This window comes from Glandiceps talaboti, chromosome 10 (assembly GCF_964340395.1).
Source record: "Glandiceps talaboti chromosome 10, keGlaTala1.1, whole genome shotgun sequence".
NCBI classification, from domain to species: domain Eukaryota; kingdom Metazoa; phylum Hemichordata; class Enteropneusta; family Spengelidae; genus Glandiceps; species Glandiceps talaboti.
Window position 1 is genome coordinate 13,765,721 of NC_135558.1, and position 9,765 is coordinate 13,775,485.

The window sequence follows — 9,765 nt, forward strand, 5'->3', positions numbered from 1 at the left end:
ATTGTAGACAAAGAATAAGATCAACATTGTAGATATGCTATTAAAAGCTTAAAGATATCACAAAAATTTATATCCAATACCTTCTTATAATCAACTCCTGTGTTTTATGACATCACCGACATGAATGTTCAGAAGTCTTTTTATAACACTATTAGAGCACATACATATTTCATGTCTGTCTGCGTAAATTGTTCCAGGGAACGATTTCCAAATGCAGCTGCCAAGCAATGAATGGCTGAAGCTTTTTTCTAAGCGTCAAATTGTCATTTTCATTCCACCTCACCCTTTGTCGCTTTAATACTCAGAGGAGTTCGCAAGGCAATTTTATACAATAGTGTGATCAAACATGAAAATATTAGCTATATATATTAAATCACCAATCGATAATTTTCCATACAATCTAGGATTAGTGACTAGCATAGCACACGGCTGGGTTTAGAACTTAAACAGAAAGAACTGTCTTTACAGTACTAATTACATTAATGTTATTAGATTTTACTCTAAATGTTTGCGTACATGGTAAGAGTGTTATTTTTAGAGCACAAAATGAAATATGGAACTCAAACATCGCACAAAATGTGTGACCACTATATGATTGTATTAATGATTAACTTTTTTTGTGTGTGTTCGTACAAACACAATTTTGTTACTTTCAAAATATCATTGTTACTTACTTGGCTTTATGTTATCAAGCTGTGCACAATTTACATCATAATTACACCATCTGCATTATCCTAATTACATGTTCTAGTAAATTGTATGGTCAAATTTACATGTAGGCTTATTTTCTGCACTTTTGATATTCGGATTATCACCACTGTTTTTGACTTCATTTTCACTATTTCTGAATGGAGCACTAAAAATTTCCCATCAAAACTATACATATCAGTACAAATTCTTTTTTGGAACATTTCAAGTACTTTCCCCGCCAAATTATTTTTAACAGAATTTCTTATTTTCCGGATCTTTTTGGAATACTAAATCAACTTATTCACTTTCCTTGCTTTTCTATATCTTTTTGCCACTTTCCAAGAAGAATTTTCAAGCCAAATCTTTTAAAGAGCATTTATTGTTCTGTAATTTTTTAAATATCTCATGCACATTCCCATCAAAATCATTTGACCACGATTTTGTGTTTCCTTGTAACATTTTGCAAAATCTAAATTTGTGTATTTTCCCGCCAAAATTATCTACAAAATTTTTTTTACTTTTCAATAAATTTTTGTCTCATCTTATCTATATTTTGGACAGAAACCTTTGCATTAATCATTATTACTTCATCAACATCAAAATTGTTCCTCAAAAATTTATTAGATTCACGAAAAATGGAACAAAATAGTCAGCCACTATTCGCACAAATATCACCTGTTTGATTTAGGATTTATCATAGTAGGCAGAAGAATGGCATATCTATTATGCCTTTAGTGAATGCCATATAATAAAACCTTTCATGTTTGGAATCTAACATTTCCTTGCAAACAAAATTCATCATTCTCCATTTTCTTTCTTTCCTTTTTTTATTTAATCATTCTCCATTTAGAAATACCATACACTTAGTCTGACATTTCTCTGAAGGTAGATTTTACATTGCTTTCTTTCCTTTAACTTAAGTTTGTCATAACAGGAGCCTATAAAAAAAATTCAGACTCGGTAAAAAATCACGACAAAATACTACCTCTCATCAAGTTTGTTGTAAAAAGGAAATTGTGTTACAAAATGCTACCTTCCCTTCAGTTTGTCATACCGAGAGTCTTTGGAAAATAACACTTGGTAAAAAGTCAGTATGAACGCTATCTCTCATTAACTTTGTCAAGGCATCCTGAATTATTACCTTCCCACACGTTTATCACTCAGGGTAATCTGTTTAAAAGCGAGTTCTGATCTACCCAATTAAACCTCTGTTTGGAAACTTGTTTTTTTTTTAAGGTTTAAGTCGGCAATAAAAGATACTTCAAGAGATAATGCAATAATTTTCAGGATGTCTGACAGGAACAAAAAAGGTTTGTCTGTGTCTATTCTGACAACCGTAACAAATTAGAATGACTACAATCTATTTTAGTTATTTTAGTTAAAGCTGCACTGGCTGCAACTGGAATGTTTTTTTAAACAAAAATATTTTGTTAGGTAAAATGAATTATTAGTATCATACACTCTGAATCGCATAGTATCAGATTACCTGTGGAACAAAACATACATTTGTAGTTGCATACATGATTAATCAAATCAAAATTACTTTTCAGGTCCACACCCAAAAATCAGCACCCTATATAGCGGTCACAATTTCAACTTGCTTTGGTAATGTTTATGGACAATATCAATCACTGATTAACATGTACAATGTGTAATCATTAGCATTTTATTTTTTAATGTAATTATTAGCATTTTAAAAAATTTCAGTGAATACTGTCATTTTGGTAGTCAAATCGAAAAACGATACCCTAGGTACAACTAGTACAGTACAATTTTAACACGATGACAGATTCAAAACCGAGCTTTTGCTCAAGTTTAAATATGCCACTACACTACCTATAGATAATATTAACCATTACAATTAACAGATACAATGTCTTTATATAAGTTAATGACCCATTTTAGTGAATATATATTTGGTCGTTTGATGACAAAACTGTCCCCGTTACAGCTAATGTCGGTTTTAAAATATGCAAAAGTAGGACTTAGTACAATCGTGGTCTAACGCAAAGCCGTCGACAAAAATCAATACTTCTTGATCATCGAAACTTTCTGAAAAAAAATAAATGATAAATGCATTATTGAGTTATTAATGTACGAGTGACGATATGATTCTAATTGGCGTCATGACCAATTATGATATTATACAGATAAAAAATATTGACGTGGAAACAAAGCATTTCTAATTTTTCTATATATAGTTTGTGACATAACATGCATTTTAGCTTCAAAGCTTAATGACATTTGCATTAAGTCTGTCGCCGGATTATGCTATACATTCTTTACTTTTGTCCATGAAATTATAACAGTGTTGATCATTTTGAGAGAGTCAAATCATTCTTGTATTAGCTTATTATACAGAATAATCTACATCTATGTAATTATTGCAAAGAATTTTTTGAAGTGATAGTCTGGTGCAAATAGGATATTTAATGTTCAATACTGCTGTAGTAAGTAATTTGCATGAATATTCAAATAGCTGAAATGCAATTAGCATAATTTATCAACAAATTTTTCATAAGCAGCTAAGCAATACTCGTCTGAGGTGATATTCAGTAAGAAAAATGCATCAATTGCTAAAAAAACTCGCTGAAACTTCATTTTGGTACAAAATTTTGAAAATCCAGTCCAATTATTTACATACTGATTATATGCAAATGATGACATTAGCATACAAATTCAGTTTTGATGATGTAGCAAGTCAATGATATTCATGTAGCAATTCAGGTATCCTGAGTTGTGAAGACAAGATTGTAATTTACAAACATGTTTGATGGCTACCAAGTCTCAGCACTTGAGAATTAAAACCTGTCATACTCCCAAGATCTACAGAGGTTCAGTGCATTAGTGCAATTTGTTGTGAGATACTACTGATAGGGAGCACTTAAGTTGAAGACATGACCTTATCACCATTGTCACCATTTTTTTCCATCAGTATACGTCTCTCAAAATCTTCTCCTAAAGTCCTTTGTATTTTCATGTTTTTGGTTTACAGCTGTTTTCAGCTATTTTTGTAATCATTTCTAATAGTTTTGACATTTACAGTCATCACTGTACTTATCTACTGCAAATGTTTTTGGATTACAAAACCCTTGCGATATTTTCAGGCTATTTCTTATTATGCAAATTCACCCTAAACTTCATGAATAATGAAATGTTTCAAAAGTACCATTTTAAGTATTAAAAAGTTGCCAAAATTACAACAAAACTGTTTTACACAATTACAGTGTGGCAGGATTATATATTCTCATAAGTATGTTTACTATTTAAATAGTCATGAATCAGTGATCCAACAAACTGAGAAACACAAAAAAAAATTAGTATTATGTGAAACAAAAATTAGTAAATGATGCCATACAGAACAGAAATACTGATGAAAAAGAAAAGATTTCCGTACTAAACTACAGAAGCACATAACAAAATTCCAGATCTGTTATCAGATGGTGGATCTAGCAGTTGTCTTTATTTTCCAAAAAATGAAAAAAAAAAAAAGACAGTGAAAATCACTACTATACCATTCACAGTCTTAACCACTTCAATGACGTACAAGCTAAAGCACACAAACTTGACTCCAGTAAGTCTAAAGTCACTAATGATACAATATTAACCCCTAGCACAGATGGTTAGCTATGTGTATTGATATGCAAATGATCAATAACTTCAAGGTCAGTGTTGATAAGAGGAACAGAAACGGGAACATTCATGCATTATGTGGGATTAATCTACAGTGTTTAGAAGGATAGAACATGACTGTATGTCACAACCTATCTGCTATAATCATCCTGTTATTACGAAAGGTTAACTTCATGTGGAGAACAGAATCCGATCTCATATTCACTTTCTTTTTTTCATGACATATCCACTAAGCCAAATGGACATAATACTTGAAGTTTCGCCTTACACTTTAACATTTCATTTTTAAGATTAAAAAGACACTGACTGATCGTAGTTTTTGTTAAAGGGTGGTATGTAACAGCTACCCGCGTTCCTCTGTTATTTTATCGGGGTTAACACCTACACACGTATGGAAATCTATGCAAGTTTTACCACATAATCATTCCCCAATCCAGTTTGCTGATAAATTTAAAACGCCTGACGAATACTTTGATTTTACATGAAATTTGAATGTAATATTGGGTTTTTTTTCTTGAAATTGTCTCCCTATTTAATTTTAATAGTTCTTTTTGTCTCTCTCCTTTTCCCTTACAATTTTTCAAGAATGGTCCGAAAAAATTTAAACCCAGAGGTAATGTGAATAGAGAAGCCATCTTTTACAAAATATTGTGGAATAATGTGAAAAATATCACATTGTTGTTATTTAAACTGTTTAAACTACGTGATACATTATTTTTGTTCCAAAATGTGTACGATACAAGTTCTGCTGTTGTTCTTGTGACCTCCAGTTTCATTTTTGCATTATACGCACCATCACTCTCAATACCGTAAGGACACTCCTTACAATTGCATTAATATGCAGGGCCATTATCTGCTGGCCAAACACATTACCAGTCAAAGTAACTTATAATTTAAGAATTAAGTAAATTAGAATTCTCCTGGGTAAAAACAATGATCTAATTATGCCAGGTCACCCTACAGATCTAGCACGTTTTAGTTTCACGAATAAAAGGCTGCAAAATAACGTCCAGTACGTCGGTGTCTATATACAAGATGCATTCAACAAATCTAAGTACTCCAGGGTCACAATAAAGGGCTGTGAAATAACAGCCAAGAGTAAGTCGATGTCTACACAAGACACATTCTACAAATCTAGCACAGTAACTGCTAGAACCACCAAAAAGGTCATTTTGTAAGTCGACGTCCAAACAAGATGCACTCTGCAATCTAAGCACGTTTCATGTTTCATAATAACTCCTGTTTAATAACCGCCAAAGTATATTTCGTAAGTCGGTGTCACAAGATGCGCTCTACAAATCTAGTAGTGCATTTCAGTTTCACAATAACTGTCGTGAAATAACCACACACACTAAACGACAAACTAAAAGTAAGTTGGTATCCACACAATGTCTTACATATTAAACAGAATGGTTTTTGTAAGGTCACTTTCTTAGGGCACCCATACTTAATTCAATGTTTTTCATCACAGCACTGGCAGCACCCAAAAAATTAATGATGAGTTCATCGGTTGGTGTAAAAAAAAGTATTAAATAATATAAGTGTATGACTACATGTAGGTGATACTTGAAAAATGTCATCTCACAGACGATAGACAAGAAAATGTACGCTGTTAATTTTTGTAGAAAATTGTGAAAATGTGGAAAATTTGCGTCAAAATGTCTCAGAAACTTTAAAATTTAATATTCATGACCATTAGACCTAAAAAAAAAAAAAAAAAAAAAAAAAAGTGTGGTTCCGGTTATCTGACCCCACCTACTTTTTCATGCTGACCCTAAATCTTGTTATTGTATTCAGGAAAGAAATAATAAAATCATGAAAATTGTGCAGTCTCGCAAGAAATAGTGGATGTGGAAACTGATATCAACTTAAGAAGACAATATAAAATTGTTCTTCCAATCTGTAATGGTTGTACATCTGGTGGAAAGAATCCAATAACACAGAGACCATATGGAAAACAACGGAAAACATAAATACCTGACTACACTCACATATGAAAAAAAAAATATTTTCAAAAATCTACCTAACCCACCTATTCTAAAATTGAGCGTAATCGGAACCACACAAATTTTTTTTTTTTAGGTTTTATAGTCTTGCTTTTGTAGTTTGGCTCTACAAGAAACATGAAATTTTGAAAAAATTTCATCAAAATGTGTTAGAAAAATGAAAAATGAAAAATCAGATATTCATCATTTTCATGACATCATCAATCCGAAAACTTTACATAAAGTATGCTATAATTGAACTTAAACTTGAAACTTAAAATCTTAGAGGCCTAGATGTACATTATAGACAACGTACTTCGGCTGTAGTTATGTGGGGGTGACACGTACACTGTGACTTTAATCTATAGTCAGAAAATAAGAGAAAATAGTCAATATTCATTCAAATTTAAGAGAATAAGTAATTGGCTTGATAGTAGAATACCTTGATAAAATTAGTTTTCTGATTAAGTTGACTTGTTCTGGCAAAGACAATCTAAATTTAATTTAAAAAACAACAAATTCATAGCAACCATTATATCCTTAATGGTTCTTTTAAAATATTAAGTCATTTTAATTAGTTTCTTTTATTAAGTATTCAGTAACATTTATTACAAACAAGACAGTCTCGCCTACGGAGCAAAAAAAATTAAAAAATAAAATTAAACTATTGTGTTTTTAGCTGTAAATTTAAAATAAAGACAAAAATATCCATCTATCAGAATTTACAATTTACATGTATAGACCATGTATTTTATCCTCAAGTTTTTTGGTTTTTTTAATTAATTCACTTTAATTAGTTTCATTTTTTTTCAAACAAAGCAGTCTAGTCTACGGAGTAAAAAGTCAAATGAAAGTATTGTATTTTTAGCTGCAGATTTAAAAAAAAAGATAAAAATATCTGACTCAGAATTTAAAGTTGACATGCATAGACCATACGGTGAGTACAAACTGCTACATGCATAATTACATGACATTGTGATCTGGCTTCATAAATCAAACTCAAATATATATATATACATTTGACCAATTAACACACAAGCCAACAGATTGTTTTACAATGACTGACCTACAAAAGTTATCTCAGCAGTCCAGAAATTGAAAAATGATACAAAAAAAATTAAAAAATTCCTTTCTCAAGTGTGTGACAGGGTAGTGTTTTTATACCATTCTTCGTATGCCCTCTCTATTCAGAATTATTTGTCAATTACAAACAACAGGAGGGGGGGGGATGAGTTTGCAAAAATGTTTCCTCTCCTTTGTGGGCCTCATGACTCACTTTTGGTTAAACTACATGTGTTGGTTATAGAGCCACAGATATATACATTAGAATGGTTAGAGGGGAGGGGGGGGAGGAGGGGGGTACGTTGAGGACAAAAAAATAGATGTTCCAATTTACAAATAGAAATAAAAAAAATAAAGGTTTGGTTTTGAGTAAACTATAGTGCCCCCTCTGTCAACTATAAAGAAAGACAATTGTATGGCATTTGATAATTGACTTCAATTTTATGAGTCTGGTTATCTCCGACTGGGTGATGTCTTGTATAACAATATACTGCATGAACATGTAAAGTGTAAAAAGCTATAATCTGATACACAGAGACCAAATCTAAAACAAATTTTGTTTAAAAAAATGAGTATCCCTCAATGAAATTTCAGTTATCTGCAACAGACTATCATCAAAGTGAAACTGCATTTTATAAGCACACATACTAATTTTTTTTTTTACTTTATAAAATGATAGATGAACCAAAATATGACATCTGAGTTATCCCTTTATAACTAGTGCAATATTGTGAAACTTCATTGATCAGAGAAGAAATAAAACCTTGGCTAACATTATCAACGGTGATGTAACCGAGTAATTCAATTTTAACAACTTTCACTAGCCATCTACTCTGTCACTTTGCTTTTATACAGTAGATTTGTAACTGACAGCTCAATACTGAATACATCATTCCATCTGCTCGGTTTTTTTATTCATCCCGTACAACATTTATAATCTACTCGGCTGCAAATCTGGCACGTTATGCTAAATTGGAATGAAATAGTTATAGTTTCATCGGATTATGAAATATCCATGCAAATAAAAAATCATTTTAAAATCTGGCAACTATCCATAAGGTTTGAACATTGTTTATTTTTCAAATGGTAGTGGTTTAGGCTCACAAACTTAAAAATTGAAGGAAAAAAAAACAGTTTCTTTCGTTTTTGTTTTAAAAATTTGGGAAATTGTATTTCCATTTCACAAGATGAAACCGAATCAATGACAAAACTAAAACAGCAAAACAAAACAAAACAAGAGTTTAATGTGTGATTACACTAAAAAAGTGGTGATAGCATATTGCGGCATACAATCTTAGAAATTTATCAATTTTTCTACTTTTTCATTTTTATTTGACTTGTGCAGAAGTTAAAATTCTGTATTTCAATTTTTCATTATGAAAATGGAATATTCATCTACTATCTACAAAACAAAACAAAACAAAACAAAACAAAACATTCAAGTGTAGTTTTCCACAAAAAAGCGATATATACAAATTAGTTGTTTGTTCTCGTGTCCATGCACTCTTCAGATTTTCTGTACCTGCCATGCATGAAAGCCATGTTTTAGTTCACAATTAAATTGCTTTACTGGAATGTAACCCTTTCCACTACCATGACTGTTTTGTTTATATTTTATTAAAGTTTACGCACTATATTATTAGCATTTAAATACACTGGTAATGTATCACTAAATCATTTCATACAAGTCTGAGTCGAAATTTGATTAAACTGTAATCACGATTCATGGTTGTATTAATACTATTTTAAGAAACTTGCAGTGCACTTCGGTAGGATTTCATACGGCTTGCTTACTATCTCAGATATATTAAGATAAAAACTATACAAAATAGAGCAGTCTCCTAAAGCCGTGGGCGAAATGACCCATTGCGTAGTCAGACTTGATTTTCAGTGAAGAGCTCACAATAAAATGATTTTCTCCAACACGAGATTGTGAGCTTTGCCTTCCCTTGCGGTCTTTTCACCATATCGAAGCTGACAAAAAAAATCTACTGTACTACTAAGTACGGATGAACGTCGCCAAAAAAATATATTTGTGCGCTATCTTCATGAGATTAAACTCTTAGAGTCATTCCCGCTAACTTTCTGTTAGCCATAATCCCTTCCTATTTAAACTTTAAAAAGACGTAGTTGAGAGAGTCTCCGAGTTTTTCTCTCGTAAAAAGATGGACCGAAAAAAATTACATACACACAAAATTATTGTTGTGAATGCGCAAATATCTAACTGCAATCATTCCTGGGGAGAAAAACGTTCTGAAAAATTAATACTTAGAAAACTTGCGAAGTGATGTACACCACGAATATTCCGTTATGTTAGTGTACGATGCTTGCTAATTCGCGCTTATCCATCGGGGAGTATTTTTCTAAGTATACGCGAAAAACAACTTTCACTTAC

At 31.6% G+C, this 9,765-nt stretch overlaps 1 protein-coding gene across 2 annotated transcripts in view; it reads right to left on the reverse strand.

The window, feature by feature from the left end:
• The window catches only part of LOC144440790 (gamma-aminobutyric acid type B receptor subunit 1-like), a 212,038-nt gene that overhangs the window by 201,838 nt on the left and 435 nt on the right, over positions 1 to 9,765 (reverse strand). The gene's annotated exons all lie outside the window — the stretch shown is intronic.